Here is a 16,002-nt window from a genome sequence, read left to right as displayed (position 1 = left end):
TTGACATCATTTTGATAGCATTTCTACTTGTTGTGATTGGTAGAAGAGCATTGTTCATGCATTATCATCATGTCTCTACAATTGCTAGTTTGATTTTCCATCTCGTGTCATAAATCAATTCTCTTTTGCTGTATTCGCACATGCTTTTGGAACTTTGAGGCTTAGACCTCTACATCTCACTCACCGATTTCTTGCTATGCCGAGGTGACATATTCATGTCAATATTAGTTGTTCAAGCTTCAGAGTTTGATGCCTAGTCATTTGGGGCATTTGTTCAATGAGGAGGAGATGTGTGCCAAAAGGTCCAAGTGGAGACTTCATTGCTTTGTTACATCGACAAAGATGGTTTGGCACTGTTTGCATGGGCTGATTTTTATTTTCATGACATGATTGAGTGTCCCACACTATTGTGTCATCGTGATTATGTTCTTGATGAGGATGCCGACTATACACCGATACGGTTTCATGAGGATGGATGACCCAATGTAGTAGATAATATGCCTCACCAAACTGTATTGTGTCTAGACCTATTCTAGAAGTGGGGCTTGGACTTTGGGTGACCATTCAAACCTGTAGCCTAGAAACAGGAAACAAGCACGTCTCGGTATAGTAGCAACACATTATTGCACCAAATGGGTGGAGGCAAAGACAATGAGGGAATGCAAAGTAGACTCAATTGTTGCCAAGTTCTTATGTGATGTTATCTCATGAGACAAGGTTTGGGTCTCCCAATTAAGCTAGTAAAGTGATCAAGACACCCACTTCCTAAATGAGGTGATCAAGAAACTGATGGAACAGCACATGGTCATGCACAAAAATTCCCTAATATATTCTGTCCCGTAGGCAAATGGCCAAGCCTAGTCAGGACCCATAAGATTTCGAGAGGAATTCTAATCCATATATACCCCTACAAAAATGGCCAATCCAAGTCACAACCACTCATCTTGGAAAAGAAATTCTAATGAAAACGGTGAATGAGAATAGGAACTATTGGGATAGGAAACTACACTCTACATTATGGAATTTTTGAGTAGCCCACAAGGACACAACTAGCCTTACACACCTTTCATTATGGTATGGAAAGGTAGTAGTACCCATATAATTCTTAGTGCCTAGTCTTAGAAAAACTATCACAGAAAGGTCAAGTCCAAAAGACTTAGAGAACCATAGAATTTAGGTTGATTGAACTGGATGAAGAAAGAGGACTTAGCACCTGGATCACTAAGATAATGCAAAAGAGGAAGAAGATATAGGTGAGCACAAACAACAAGCTAAAAAAATATTTGAAGAAGGAGATGATGTCCTATTATTCAATTCAAGAATAGGGATGCATATTGGCAAGCTGAAAATGAGGTGGAGGGCGTTGAAGGCACACTTTGGGGGTTTTATAGAGCTTGGTCACACTTTGAGCATTGATTGTGGTTTTTCACACGCATTGTGCATCGTCTTTTGGCTTACTACTTTTACCCTTCATCTGATCCCCATGGTGCAACTTCACTCATCATTGACATCATTTTGATAGCATTTCTACTTGTTGTGATTGGTAGAAAAGCATTGTTCATGCCATCTCGTGTCTTGTATCATATCTCTTTTGCTGCATTCGCACATGCCTTAGGCACTTTGAGGCTTAGACCTCTACATCACACTCACCGATTTCTTGCTATGATGAGGTGACAGACTTCATTGCTTTGTTACATCGACAAAGATGGTTTGGCACTGTTTGCATGGGCTGATTCTTATTTTGATGACATGATTGAGTGTCCCACACTTTTGTGTCATCATGATCATGTTCTTGATGATGAGGATGCCGACTACATCGATACGGTTTCATGAGGATGATCGTGTAATAGATAAGATGCCTCACCAAATTGTATTGTGTCTAGACCTATTCTAGAAGTGGGGCTTGGACTTTGGGTGACCATTCAAACTTGTAGCCCAGAAATAGGAAACAAGCACGTCTCGGTAGTAGCAACACATTATTGCACCAAATGGGTGGAGACAAAGACAATGAGGAAATGCAAAGTAGACTCAATTGTTGCCAAGTTCTTATATGAGGTTATCTCATGAGACAAGGTTTGGGTCTCCCAATTAAGCTAGTAAAGTGATCAAGACACCCACTTCCTAAATGAGGTGATCAGGAAACTGATGGAACAGCACATGGTCGTGCACAAAAATTCCCCAATATATTGTCCCGTAGGCAAATGGCCAAGCCTAGTCAGGACCCATAAGATTTCGAGAGGAATTCTAATCCATATATTCCCCCCTATGAAAATGGCCAATCCAAGTCACAACAGCCACTCATATTGGAAAAGAAATTCTAATCAAAACGATGAATGAGAATAGGAACTATTGGGATAGGAAACTACACTCTACATTATGGGATTTTTGAATAGCCCACAAGGACACAACTAGCCTCACACACCTTTCATTATGGTATGGAAAGGTAGTAGTACCCGTATAATTCTTAGTGGCCTAGTCTTAGAAAAACTATCACAGAAAGGTCAAGTCCAAAAGACTCAGAGAACCATAGAATTTAGGTTGATTGAACTGGATGAAGAAAGAGGACTTAGCACCTGGATCACTAAGATAATGCAAAAGACGAAGAAGATATAGGTGAGCACGAACAACAAGCTAAAAAAATATTTGAAGAAGGAGATGATGTCCTATTATTCAATTCCAGAATAGGGATGCATATTGGCAAGTTGAAAATGAGGTGGACTAAAACCTACAAAACATAAAGCCCAAAGATGGCAGTAATGGTACCCATGATTTTTAGAGTAGCTTTGATAAGCTAACGGCTATATATCGGTAACCTTTCTTGTTTTGAGGTTGCCTGATTTTTCAATACCTTTTTAGATAGTAGTTGAAGGGATAATAAAAATAACAGCAACAAATGATTTTTTGCTAAACAGCATCAGCACAGCTACATTTCCTTTTCCTAGCATTAGCAACTACATTTTCTTTTTCTAGCCTATACTTTACATCAAAATCATATCCATACAAAATTTGGATCCATCATCTTAGTCTCATGTTTAATTGTGGTTGAGTAAAGATCCATTTTTAAACTTTTGTGGTCAGGCATTAATTGAAATTTACTTTCTAAAAGATAAAGTCTCTAAATCTTGACAACATGAATCATAGCTAGTCATTCTAAATCATGTGTAGGATGGGATAATTTTTTTGTGTGGTCAGAGCTTCTTGGATTCATAAGCCATGGGATGGCTTTCTTGGATTAAAATTCCACCATTGGCTTGACCATTGTGTCAACTAATATCCCAAACGGTTTCAAAAAATCAGGCAGCCTTAAAACAAGAAAGGTTACCAGTACAATGGTTTTAGCTTATCAAAGCTACTGTACAAATCATGGGTCTAGTTGAAACGCAGATCCTTCTTGAGTGAATATTCTTGTGAGCGGGGCAATAACTTTGGCAGAATCATTGACAAATATCCTACACCAACCTGTTAATCTTAAAAATCCACAAACTTCTCTTGATGTCTTTAAAATTGGCCATTGGGTGGTGAGAGAGAGAGAGAGAGAGAGAGAGGATATGTGTTTGAGGGCATATTTCACTTGAGAGAGGTTGGTTAAGGGGGGATAGCCTGCACAAAAACAAACGTTGCTAGTGTGAGAGAAAAAGAGTGAAGGGTTACATTTTTTTGATAACTTTTGGAAATCCTAGGGGTTCCTTTTTTAATCTTTCACACATCTTGTCCACGCTAACCCTCTCTATCTGAAACCTCTCCGCACTTTTTTCCAATTCACAATTGAAACCTGGACCTTGTGCATTTACACTACCCATCTACCGTGTTTCCTATTTAGGGTGGGGTTACTCACACGCTTGGGTGTGATTGAGTCATTCAGACATGAGTGTAATTGAGTACTCTTGGGGCTTTTTTGTAGGAATTCCTACATTCCTAGTTTTGTTCACATGTAGTGTGAGTCCTTGTGCATTGCTAGCCTTTATTCACACACTTAGGGCATTGAAGGCACACTTTGGGGGTTTTATAGAGCTTGTTCACACTTTGAGCATTGATTGTGGTTTTTTCACACGCATTGTGCATCGTGTTTTGGCTTACTACTTTTACCCTTCATCTGATCCCCATGGTGCGACTTCACTCATCATTGACATCATTTTGATAGCATTTCTACTTGTTGTGATTGGTAGAAGAGCATTGTTCATGCATTATCATCATGGCTCTACAATTGCTAGTTTGATTTTCCATCTCGTGTCATAAATCAATTCTCTTTTGCTGTATTCGCACATGCTTTTGGAACTTTGAGGCTTAGACCTCTACATCTCACTCACCGATTTCTTGCTATGCCGAGGTGACATATTCATGTCAATATTAGTTGTTCAAGCTTCAGAGTTTGATGCCTAGTCATTTGGGGCATTTGTTCAATGAGGAGGAGATGTGTGCCAAAAGGTCCAAGTGGAGACTTCATTGCTTTGTTACATCGACAAAGATGGTTTGGCACTGTTTGCATGGGCTGATTTTTATTTTGATGACATGATTGAGTGTCCCACACTATTGTGTCATCCTGATTATGTTCTTGATGAGGATGCCGACTATACACCGATACGGTTTCATGAGGATGGATGACCCAATGTAGTAGATAGATAATATGCCTCACCAAACTGTATTGTGTCTAGACCTATTCTAGAAGTGGGGCTTGGACTTTGGGTGACCATTCAAACCTGTAGCCTAGAAACAGGAAACAAGCACGTCTCGGTATAGTAGCAACACATTATTGCACCAAATGGGTGGAGGCAAAGACAATGAGGGAATGCAAAGTAGACTCAATTGTTGCCAAGTTCTTATATGAGGTTATCTCATGAGACAAGGTTTGGGTCTCCCAATTAAGCTAGTAAAGTGATCAAGACACCCACTTCCTAAATGAGGTGATCAAGAAACTGATGGAACAGCACATGGTCATGCACAAAAATTCCCTAATATATTCTGTCCCGTAGGCAAATGGCCAAGCCTAGTCAGGACCCATAAGATTTCGAGAGGAATTCTAATCCATATATACCCCTACAAAAATGGCCAATCCAAGTCACAACCACTCATCTTGGAAAAGAAATTCTAATGAAAACGGTGAATGAGAATAGGAACTATTGGGATAGGAAACTACACTCTACATTATGGAATTTTTGAGTAGCCCACAAGGACACAACTAGCCTTACACACCTTTCATTATGGTATGGAAAGGTAGTAGTACCCATATAATTCTTAGTGCCTAGTCTTAGAAAAACTATCACAGAAAGGTCAAGTCCAAAAGACTTAGAGAACCATAGAATTTAAGTTGATTGAACTGGATGAAGAAAGAGGACTTAGCACCTGGATCACTAAGATAATGCAAAAGAGGAAGAAGATATAGGTGAGCACAAACAACAAGCTAAAAAAATATTTGAAGAAGGAGATGATGTCCTATTATTCAATTCAAGAATAGGGATGCATATTGGCAAGCTGAAAATGAGGTGGAGGGCGTTGAAGGCACACTTTGGGGGTTTTATAGAGCTTGGTCACACTTTGAGCATTGATTGTGGTTTTTCACACGCATTGTGCATCGTCTTTTGGCTTACTACTTTTACCCTTCATCTGATCCCCATGGTGCATATTCACTCATCATTGACATCATTTTGATAGCATTTCTACTTGTTGTGATTGGTAGAAAAGCATTGTTCATGCCATCTCGTGTCCTGTATCATATCTCTTTTGCTGCATTTGCACATGCCTTAGGCACTTTGAGGCTTAGACCTCTACATCACACTCACCGATTTCTTGCTATGATGAGGTGACAGACTTCATTGCTTTGTTACATCGACAAAGATGGTTTGGCACTGTTTGCATGGGCTGATTCTTATTTTGATGACATGATTGAGTGTCCCACACTTTTGTGTCATCATGATCATGTTCTTGATGATGAGGATGCCGACTACATCGATACGGTTTCATGAGGATGATCGTGTAATAGATAAGATGCCTCACCAAATTGTATTGTGTCTAGACCTATTCTAGAAGTGGGGCTTGGACTTTGGGTGACCATTCAAACTTGTAGCCCAGAAATAGGAAACAAGCACGTCTCGGTAGTAGCAACACATTATTGCACCAAATGGGTGGAGGCAAAGACAATGAGGAAATGCAAAGTAGACTCAATTGTTGCCAAGTTCTTATATGAGGTTATCTCATGAGACAAGGTTTGGGTCTCCCAATTAAGCTAGTAAAGTGATCAAGACACCCACTTCCTAAATGAGGTGATCAGGAAACTGATGGAACAGCACATGGTCGTGCACAAAAATTCCCCAATATATTGTCCCGTAGGCAAATGGCCAAGCCTAGTCAGGACCCATAAGATTTCGAGAGGAATTCTAATCCATATATTCCCCCCTATGAAAATGGCCAATCCAAGTCACAACAGCCACTCATATTGGAAAAGAAATTCTAATCAAAACGATGAATGAGAATAGGAACTATTGGGATAGGAAACTACACTCTACATTATGGGATTTTTGAATAGCCCACAAGGACACAACTAGCCTCACACACCTTTCATTATGGTATGGAAAGGTAGTAGTACCCGTATAATTCTTAGTGGCCTAGTCTTAGAAAAACTATCACAGAAAGGTCAAGTCCAAAAGACTCAGAGAACCATAGAATTTAGGTTGATTGAACTGGATGAAGAAAGAGGACTTAGCACCTGGATCACTAAGATAATGCAAAAGACGAAGAAGATATAGGTGAGCACGAACAACAAGCTAAAAAAATATTTGAAGAAGGAGATGATGTCCTATTATTCAATTCCAGAATAGGGATGCATATTGGCAAGTTGAAAATGAGGTGGACTAAAACCTACAAAACATAAAGCCCAAAGATGGCAGTAATGGTACCCATGATTTTTAGAGTAGCTTTGATAAGCTAACGGCTATATATCGGTAACCTTTCTTGTTTTGAGGTTGCCTGATTTTTCAATACCTTTTTAGATAGTAGTTGAAGGGATAATAAAAATAACAGCAACAAATGATTTTTTGCTAAACAGCATCAGCACAGCTACATTTCCTTTTCCTAGCATTAGCAACTACATTTTCTTTTTCTAGCCTATACTTGTAAGATTCCTCCCCCAAACCCCTTTTTGATGTCTAGTATCTTCTTCTATAATCAATCCCTCTTCAGAAATATAAAAGACTTGTTTCTAACTGTTTTAACCTAGAGAGAGAAAATATTCTAGAGAGAGAATATTCAGATTTTTAATATTTTTAGATAGAAAATTATCTCATCTTATTAAAATAAATTCCCCTGGAACAGAAATTCAAAAAAGAACTTTCCAATGTGCAATTGGAATTAATTAGAAATGGGTATAAAGGACCTTAGTCTAAGGGTCTAGATTTTCAGAAATTTTTGGATTATGGTCCAATTAAGGTTCCTATGGGCCAATAGCATCAATCCATGTGTAGGGAGAAGATAAATCCAATTTGAAAAAGAAGATACCCAAAAATGAGTAAATGCTCACATAAGATGAAGAGTTGAAAATGTACAAGGTTTATTAGTAAAAAATTATGAGCAATATTAAAAGTATGACATATGTAAGGAAGAGGAGTTCTTTAAAGGAGGTGCATATTTCACATAAGATAAAGAGTTGAAAATGTACAAGGTTTATTAGTAAAAAATTATGAGCAATATTAAAAGTATGACATATGTAAGGAAGAGGAGTTCTTTAAAGGAGGTGCATATTTCACATAAGATGAAGAGTTGAAAATGTACAAGGTTTATTAGTAAAAAATTATGAGCAATATTAAAAGTATGACATATGTAAGGAAGGGGAGTTCTTTAAAGGAGGTGCATATTTCACATAAGATGAAGAGTTGAAAATGTACAAGGTTTATTAGTAAAAAAACTATGAGCAATATTAAAAATATGACATATGTAAGGAAGGGGAGTTCTTTAAAGGAGGTGCATATTTCACATGCTTGAATGAGTTTTAAACTCATAAAAATTGAGATATTTCATCTCTCCTCTCTCCTCATTTAAGTCTAGTTCCAAAAAGTTAGCTTAACTGACCTAAAAATGGTCAAATATTGACCAAACTGATTTAGAAAATTCTAGAATCAGTTTGTTTGGTTAGGAGCTCAATTTTTCCTATAAATAGAAGCCTCCCCCTTGTTGAAAAATATATAGTGTTTATGCATCGTTACTCTACTCCACCTAAGCCAAGAACTGTGAATTCATTTAATAATTCACTAGTTTTTGGAGCTTCCCTCTTTCTTCAATCCCCATTAGTGGCTCCATCAACATACTTAACCAATTGATTGGTTGGGGGCCTCTACCGTGAACAAAGAATCAAGAAAGTTGTAAGGTAATTAGTGAATATTGATCTTTCTATAATTTCTCAATGTTTCTCTCTTCTCAACCCCTCTCAAGCTTGAGAAGTTTAATTGGTATGGTTTTTTTTAAATGCTATTGAAGTTTGAATAGTAGTGAAGAGTTACAAAATGCTATTGAAGTTAATTTTCATTTATGTTTAAATTCTAATGATTCTTATGTAAATTCTCTCTCTCACTCAAGAAATGGTCATACTCATGACCCGTTCTCAATCCAAATCAAGCTTTTCATAAAGCTTTTCCTTAACCCAAGATTAAGCTATGCTTGAGGCCAAATTAATGGCTTTTTTCTATGCTTTTAGTTTATGAATATTGATGATTCAATCCATTATGGATTAATAATCCAATTAGAGATCATTTTAATTATTTCCTTAATGATAAGCATTATCCCTTAAAAAAATTGAGATTTATCAGTCATAGCAGCGGAGCTATGGCAAAATTTTTATAAAAATTATGCATAAAATAATCTCATTCAAAGCATAAAAAGAGGACTTCCTACCATATTCTAGGAATTATCATCCTAGATTAATTGAAAGAATTTCATTACAATCATGGAGAAATTGAATTTTAATATTATGCATAAAGGATAAGTTTTTAGATCAAAAGTGTTATTTTTACCATTTTTATTTCATGCATAGAAGTATGCATAATGGATAAATTTTTATATCAAAAGTGTTATTTTTACCATTTTTATTTCATGCATAGAAGTATGCATAAAGGAAAAATTTTTATATCAAAAGTGTTACTTTTATCATTTTTAATTTTCATGCATAGAAGTATGCATAAAGGAAAAATTTTTATATCAAAAGTGTTACTTTTATCATATTGGATTTCATGCATATAGGTATGCATAAAAGATATTCTTTTTATACTAAAAGTATGATTTTCCTCATAAATGGATTTTATGCTTAACTTAGATGCATAAGAGAAATTCTTTTATTTTAAAAGTATAATTCCCTACCAAATTGAAATCATGCATAAGAAGATGCATAAAAGATTGATTTTAATTTCGAAAGTGTTAGTCTCCTTAAAGGGAATTTATGTATAAATAAATGTGTAGAGAAATCTTATATCAAATAAAAGAATTCTCTTTAAAAAAAAAAAAAGATATGAAATGTGATAAGATGTGATAAGAGGTGTATGAGATGTGATAAGAATTGATAAGATGCGTATGGAAAGTGATAGGATGTGATAAGAGGTGTGATAAGAGGTGATAAGATGCTTATGAAATAAGTTAGGATGTGATAAGATGAATTAAGATGTGTATGGGGGGATGAGGTAAGAAGTGTATGTGATAGGATAAGATGTATATGGGTTGTGATAGGGCGAGAATGGATGTGATGTAAAAGATTAGATGTGAAGGTATATGGGGTTATATAAATGGGAATGTGAAAATAGATGTATGTATGTGGATGTGTGGATATGGAGATGGGAGTGTGGATGTATGAACATGAAAATGGATATATGCATGAAGATGTATATGCATAGATGTAAATGTGGATGTAGATGTGGATGTATAGATGTGAATGGAAATGTGGATGTGGATGTATGTGAATGTGGATGTAGATGTGGATGTATAGATATGAATGTGGAATGTGGATGTGGATGTATGTATGTATGTGGATGTAGATGTGGATGTATAGATGTGAATGGGAATGGGGATGTGGATGTATGTGAATGTGAATGTAGATGTGGATGTATGTGAATGTGAATGTAGATGTGAATGTGGAATGTGGATGTATAGATGTGGATGTATGGGAATGTGGATGTGGATGTATGTGAATGTGAATGTAGATGTGGATGTATAGATGTGAATGTGGAATGTGGATGTGGATGTATGTATGTATGTGGATGTAGATGTGGATGTATGGATGTGTATGTATGAATGTGGATATGGGATGTGGATGTATAAATGAGGATGTGAAAATGGAGGTAAGCATGTAGATGTGGATGCATGTATGTGAATGTGAATGTAGATGTGAATGTGGAATGTGGATGTATAGATGTGGATGTATGGGAATGTGGATGTGGATGTATGTGAATGTGAATGTAGATGTGGATGTATAGATGTGAATGTGGAATGTGGAATGTGGATGTGGATGTATGTATGTATGTGGATGTAGATGTGGATGTATGGATGTGTATGTATGAATGTGGATATGGGATGTGGATGTATAAATGAGGATGTGAAAATGGAGGTAAGCATGTAGATGTGGATGCATGGATGTGAATGTGGATGTGGATGTGGATGTGGATATGGATGTGTATGTATGAATGTGGATATGGGATGTGGATGTATAAATGAGGATGTGAAAATGGAGATAAGCATGTAGATGTGGATGTATGGATGTGAATGTGGATGTGGATGTGGATGTATGGATGTGGATATGGATGTGAATATATGATATGTGATGTGAAGGAATCTGAAGTGAAGAGATGGAAAAGGAGGTGATTGGATGAGTACACATATACATGGAATGTGGAATAAGTAATGTGGATTAATGAGGGATAATGTGAAAAAATGAGAGTTAATATAGAAACTGTATTTGTAAACTGTTTGTAAATGCTGTTTGTAAATGGCTGTTTTATGTCAAGAATGCTGGGGAAGCATTTTGACCGTCTTGTGATTAAGGTCGTGGAGACCTAACTGATAAAGTTGCAACTGCTGACGGAGAGTCAATGGAGGACGTCTCGCGTAGCAAGGTCGACCGAGGTCTTGACCAGCCTCGGTTCGATTAAAATGGTGAGCTTCCGGTACGGTGGATGAGGGACCAAGGAAGCGGCCTATGAGTGAAGCGCTAGGTCACCTGTGAAGGATCCTAGAGGGTGCTGACCATACGGTGCTCGGGCTCTGGGTCGCCTAGGATACCCACGCGTGCGTCGAGGAAGATATTGGAACAAGGAGTAAGAGTTGTTTTGTGAAACCGGGCATGGATCTGGTTGACTGACCTTGCTGGTCCTCAACGGATGAGTCCATGGCTCTTTTATATGGATCTGTTGGTTGATCTTGTTGATCTTCAACGAGAGTCCATCTTGATAAATGATTATATTGCCGAGTATTATGGGCTAGGAACTATGGAAACGGCCTCTGAGTGGACAGGTGGTGAGCGTTCTAGTTGCCAATGATGCCATAGATACTCTGATGATGAAGGAATGATGGGAAATTTGAGAATCAACCGGATAATTTGGAAGACTGTGATCAGTGGTACTATGGTTTCATTAAAGGATTGTTTTAAAGTTAGCTGATGCTAAGAATAAGGCAATTTCATATTGGGTGTGTAAGTGGTGTGTCTAATTTTATGTTTGCATGAACTTCCGGCTATGGGGCCTTGGAACTCTTTTCCTTGGTACCCGGGACAAAACCTAACCAAATTCCAAATTGGATCCCATCACTACAGTGGTTGGGCGGTTGGCTAACCCATGGGATCGGATGGGGTTAGGCTGGACTGATGGATCCGTAAATCGAGACTCAACTTTTGTTAATACGATAGATACAGTAAATCCCGGACAGTAATTGTTCTATGGATAGGAATCAACGGCTGTGCCTCTTGAATGGGGAAAAAAGCGTTGATCCCAATGATCCAAGTGCAAGTTTCTTCCTTGATCTGATCTAGTATCTTGAAGATACAATTGGATCAGCTTGATCAGAAATGATCTTGTCTTCGTTAGAGAAAAAAATTATCCTGGTGGAATCGCCCGTGCTTTCCGGTAAGGGAAGTTTTTTCCGGGTTCGGTTTTGGAAAAACCGACGGATTAGTCTCTTGTCCGGATATCCGTGGACGAGGCCCCGAATGTGGGACCCCTGTCCCGCGCGAGAAGTGCTACTTCCGCTGCTAGTACCCGAATCCATTGCTCGGTGGCAACAGGGGGACCTCACAGTTGGTATCAGAGCATTTGGCTAATAAAGATCAACTGAGAAACCAAATATGTCAAAAATTTATCAAGAAGCACAAAAAAGGTTGTAATTGTGTGATATAATTCATACAATTTGATATTCAAACTGAAATTCGTAAATTGGTAATTGGGTCTTCAGATGGAAGTACCGCAATTATATAGAATCCCTGACTTGCTTGAGGCCTAGACATGATGGTATTTACCTTATAATTCCAAGGGCCGTGACTACCGTATATACCGAGAGTATAACTGCAGCTCTTTACTGACAGTATATACGAGTAAATCTAAGACTTGAAATTATAAGCGTTAATGCTATCCAGATGATGATTTCGAATGTGGTTGATATGATTTTTAGTTCTGTTTGGAAACCGATGAATTGATTTGGATTCTGATTGAAAAATGATGATCCCTGAAAATGGATTGAAATGTAATAAGCTGAGCGAAACCACAAGGTGGATGATTGGGACGAGTCCCTGTAATGATAAATGATGAAAATGATTCAGCAAATCACTATGAGATTAGTGGATTGTGCTGTCAAATTGCTACTGTTAACACTTGACCGTTAGATCAAGTTAAGGGATGACAAATTGAGAACTTACTTGACTGAAATTCCCGTGGAGGAATGCTCAGAAGGAAATTTTTCGGTCTAATGGACCTTTATCATGTTAAAGATATGAATGATATGATCTGAATGAATTGTTATTTAATGATGAGTTCTAAGGGATATTTATCCCAGTATTCTGTTGGGTTGACCAGAATATAAGGAACCCCAGAATAAAATTGGATCTTAAGAAAAAGAGTTGTCCTCTACTTTATGAGATGAGGACATCTCGCACTTTTTAAGTGGGGTAGAATGTAAGATTCTCCCCCAGCCTTCGAGGTATACAGGAGTAAGAATCTCCCTTTTTGATCTTATAATTATTCCCTCTCTAAAATAAAAGAAAGATTCTGTTTAAAAAAGGAAGAACCTTTTTTCTGAATACTTCTCAAGAGTCCCACTTGTTTTAAGGATTCAGAACAACGAGTTCAGAAGTGAGAATCGATGTTTTGGATATCAAGGTTTTGGTCTCGAGTACGACCCAAAAGAAGTTCTTTATCTCTTGGGAAGTATAAGAAGTTATCTCCCAGATATTGTGGACCAAAGAAAGTAGGTGATTTAACTTACGAACTTCTTTTATCTCCTCATCTCAAAGTTCTTAATGCCTTCTATAGAAAATTGTGCCAAACCCAAATCATGGAAAGACGGTAAAACTTCAGTGGCAAGCTACCGTTGGCTTCTAAGTTACGCTAGCTCCTTCCTTTATATAAGTCGTAACTTTTACTTGTCGCTCACAGTAATCTTACTCCCATCAATCTCCTTTGTTCCTAATCTCCTTCATGGCTTGGCAACAAGAATTAGTTTTATCCATAATGATTCCTCACCTTCAAGACGCAAGTGAGTCTGTGAAGAAGGATTTTATAGAACAGTATGAGCGCTCACTTTTCCCTCACTTGGGAAATTCTGTAGCGCAGACCAAATGGCGGACCTATCAAGACATAACTAGGGTAACACCCTGGGGTCAGCAGCACTTTCGCAACAATGTCCGCTTGGCCATGGTTATTGAAGCCTTGGGTTTGGGTCCCCGATACTATTGCGTCATGAGATCAAGGCATCCTGGGTTTTCTGAGCGGGTCTTCTTATTGGCGTGTTTTCTTCCTCATGAGAAGATATGCCTTTACCCCGTTTTTGGCTTGCCTCTCAGAGGTCCTTTTGTTAGATCACCTCATACCACTGAGATAGGTGCGGCAATAACCAGCAGAATCATTCCCATAGATGAGTTACCCTATACTTGTGCAGCTTGTGAGTGCTGCTTTTGTGATCATATGATGGACGGGCTTATGGAAGTGTAAAGAGTTCTTCTATCTTTACTGTATAAGTTCCGAGAATGAATAAAGTTTAAATCTTGTTCTTATCTTGAATCTTGCTCTCTTTGAGACTTTTTCTTGGTGGTTAATCCTGATTTAAATTTTTCTCTAAGTCTCATAATTCGTGCATCTTGCGAAATTATCCCAGTTTGCGAGATGAGGACATCTCGCGTTTTTTAAGTGGGGTAGAATGTAAGATTCCTCCCCCAAACCCCTTTTTGATGTCTAGTATCTTCTTCTATAATCAATCCCTCTTCAGAAATATAAAAGACTTGTTTCTAACTGTTTTAACCTAGAGAGAGAAAATATTCTAGAGAGAGAATATTCAGATTTTTAATATTTTTAGATAGAAAATTATCTCATCTTATTAAAATAAATTCCCCTGAAACAGAAATTCAAAAAAGAACTTTCCAATGTGCAATTGGAATTAATTAGAAATGGGTATAAAGGACCTTAGTCTAAGGGTCTAGATTTTCAGAAATTTTTGGATTATGGTCCAATTAAGGTTCCTATGGGCCAATAGCATCAATCCATGTGTAGGGAGAAGATAAATCCAATTTGAAAAAGAAGATACCCAAAAATGAGTAAATGCTCACATAAGATGAAGAGTTGAAAATGTACAAGGTTTATTAGTAAAAAATTATGAGCAATATTAAAAGTATGACATATGTAAGGAAGAGGAGTTCTTTAAAGGAGGTGCATATTTCACATAAGATAAAGAGTTGAAAATGTACAAGGTTTATTAGTAAAAAATTATGAGCAATATTAAAAGTATGACATATGTAAGGAAGAGGAGTTCTTTAAAGGAGGTGCATATTTCACATAAGATGAAGAGTTGAAAATGTACAAGGTTTATTAGTAAAAAATTATGAGCAATATTAAAAGTATGACATATGTAAGGAAGGGGAGTTCTTTAAAGGAGGTGCATATTTCACATAAGATGAAGAGTTGAAAATGTACAAGGTTTATTAGTAAAAAAAACTATGAGCAATATTAAAAATATGACATATGTAAGGAAGGGGAGTTCTTTAAAGGAGGTGCATATTTCACATGCTTGAATGAGTTTTAAACTCATAAAAATTGAGATATTTCATCTCTCCTCTCTCCTCATTTAAGTCTAGTTCCAAAAAGTTAGCTTAACTGACCTAAAAATGGTCAAATATTGACCAAACTGATTTAGAAAATTCTAGAATCAGTTTGTTTGGTTAGGAGCTCAATTTTTCCTATAAATAGAAGCCTCCCCCTTGTTGAAAAATATATAGTGTTTATGCATCGTTACTCTACTCCACCTAAGCCAAGAACTGTGAATTCATTTAATAATTCACTAGTTTTTGGAGCTTCCCTCTTTCTTCAATCCCCATTAGTGGCTCCATCAACATACTTAACCAATTGATTGGTTGGGGGCCTCTACCGTGAACAAAGAATCAAGAAAGTTGTAAGGTAATTAGTGAATATTGATCTTTCTATAATTTCTCAATGTTTCTCTCTTCTCAACCCCTCTCAAGCTTGAGAAGTTTAATTGGTATGGTTTTTTTTAAATGCTATTGAAGTTTGAATAGTAGTGAAGAGTTACAAAATGCTATTGAAGTTAATTTTCATTTATGTTTAAATTCTAATGATTCTTATGTAAATTCTCTCTCTCACTCAAGAAATGGTCATACTCATGACCCGTTCTCAATCCAAATCAAGCTTTTCATAAAGCTTTTCCTTAACCCAAGATTAAGCTATGCTTGAGGCCAAATTAATGGCTTTTTTCTATGCTTTTAGTTTATGAATATTGATGATTCAATCCATTATGGATTAATAATCCAATTAGAGATCATTT

This window comes from Cibotium barometz, chromosome 16, assembly GCF_041138505.1.
Source record: "Cibotium barometz isolate CiBa-2024 chromosome 16, ASM4113850v1, whole genome shotgun sequence".
Classification (NCBI taxonomy): Eukaryota; Viridiplantae; Streptophyta; class Polypodiopsida; order Cyatheales; family Cibotiaceae; genus Cibotium; species Cibotium barometz.
This window is presented reverse-complemented; position numbering follows the sequence as displayed.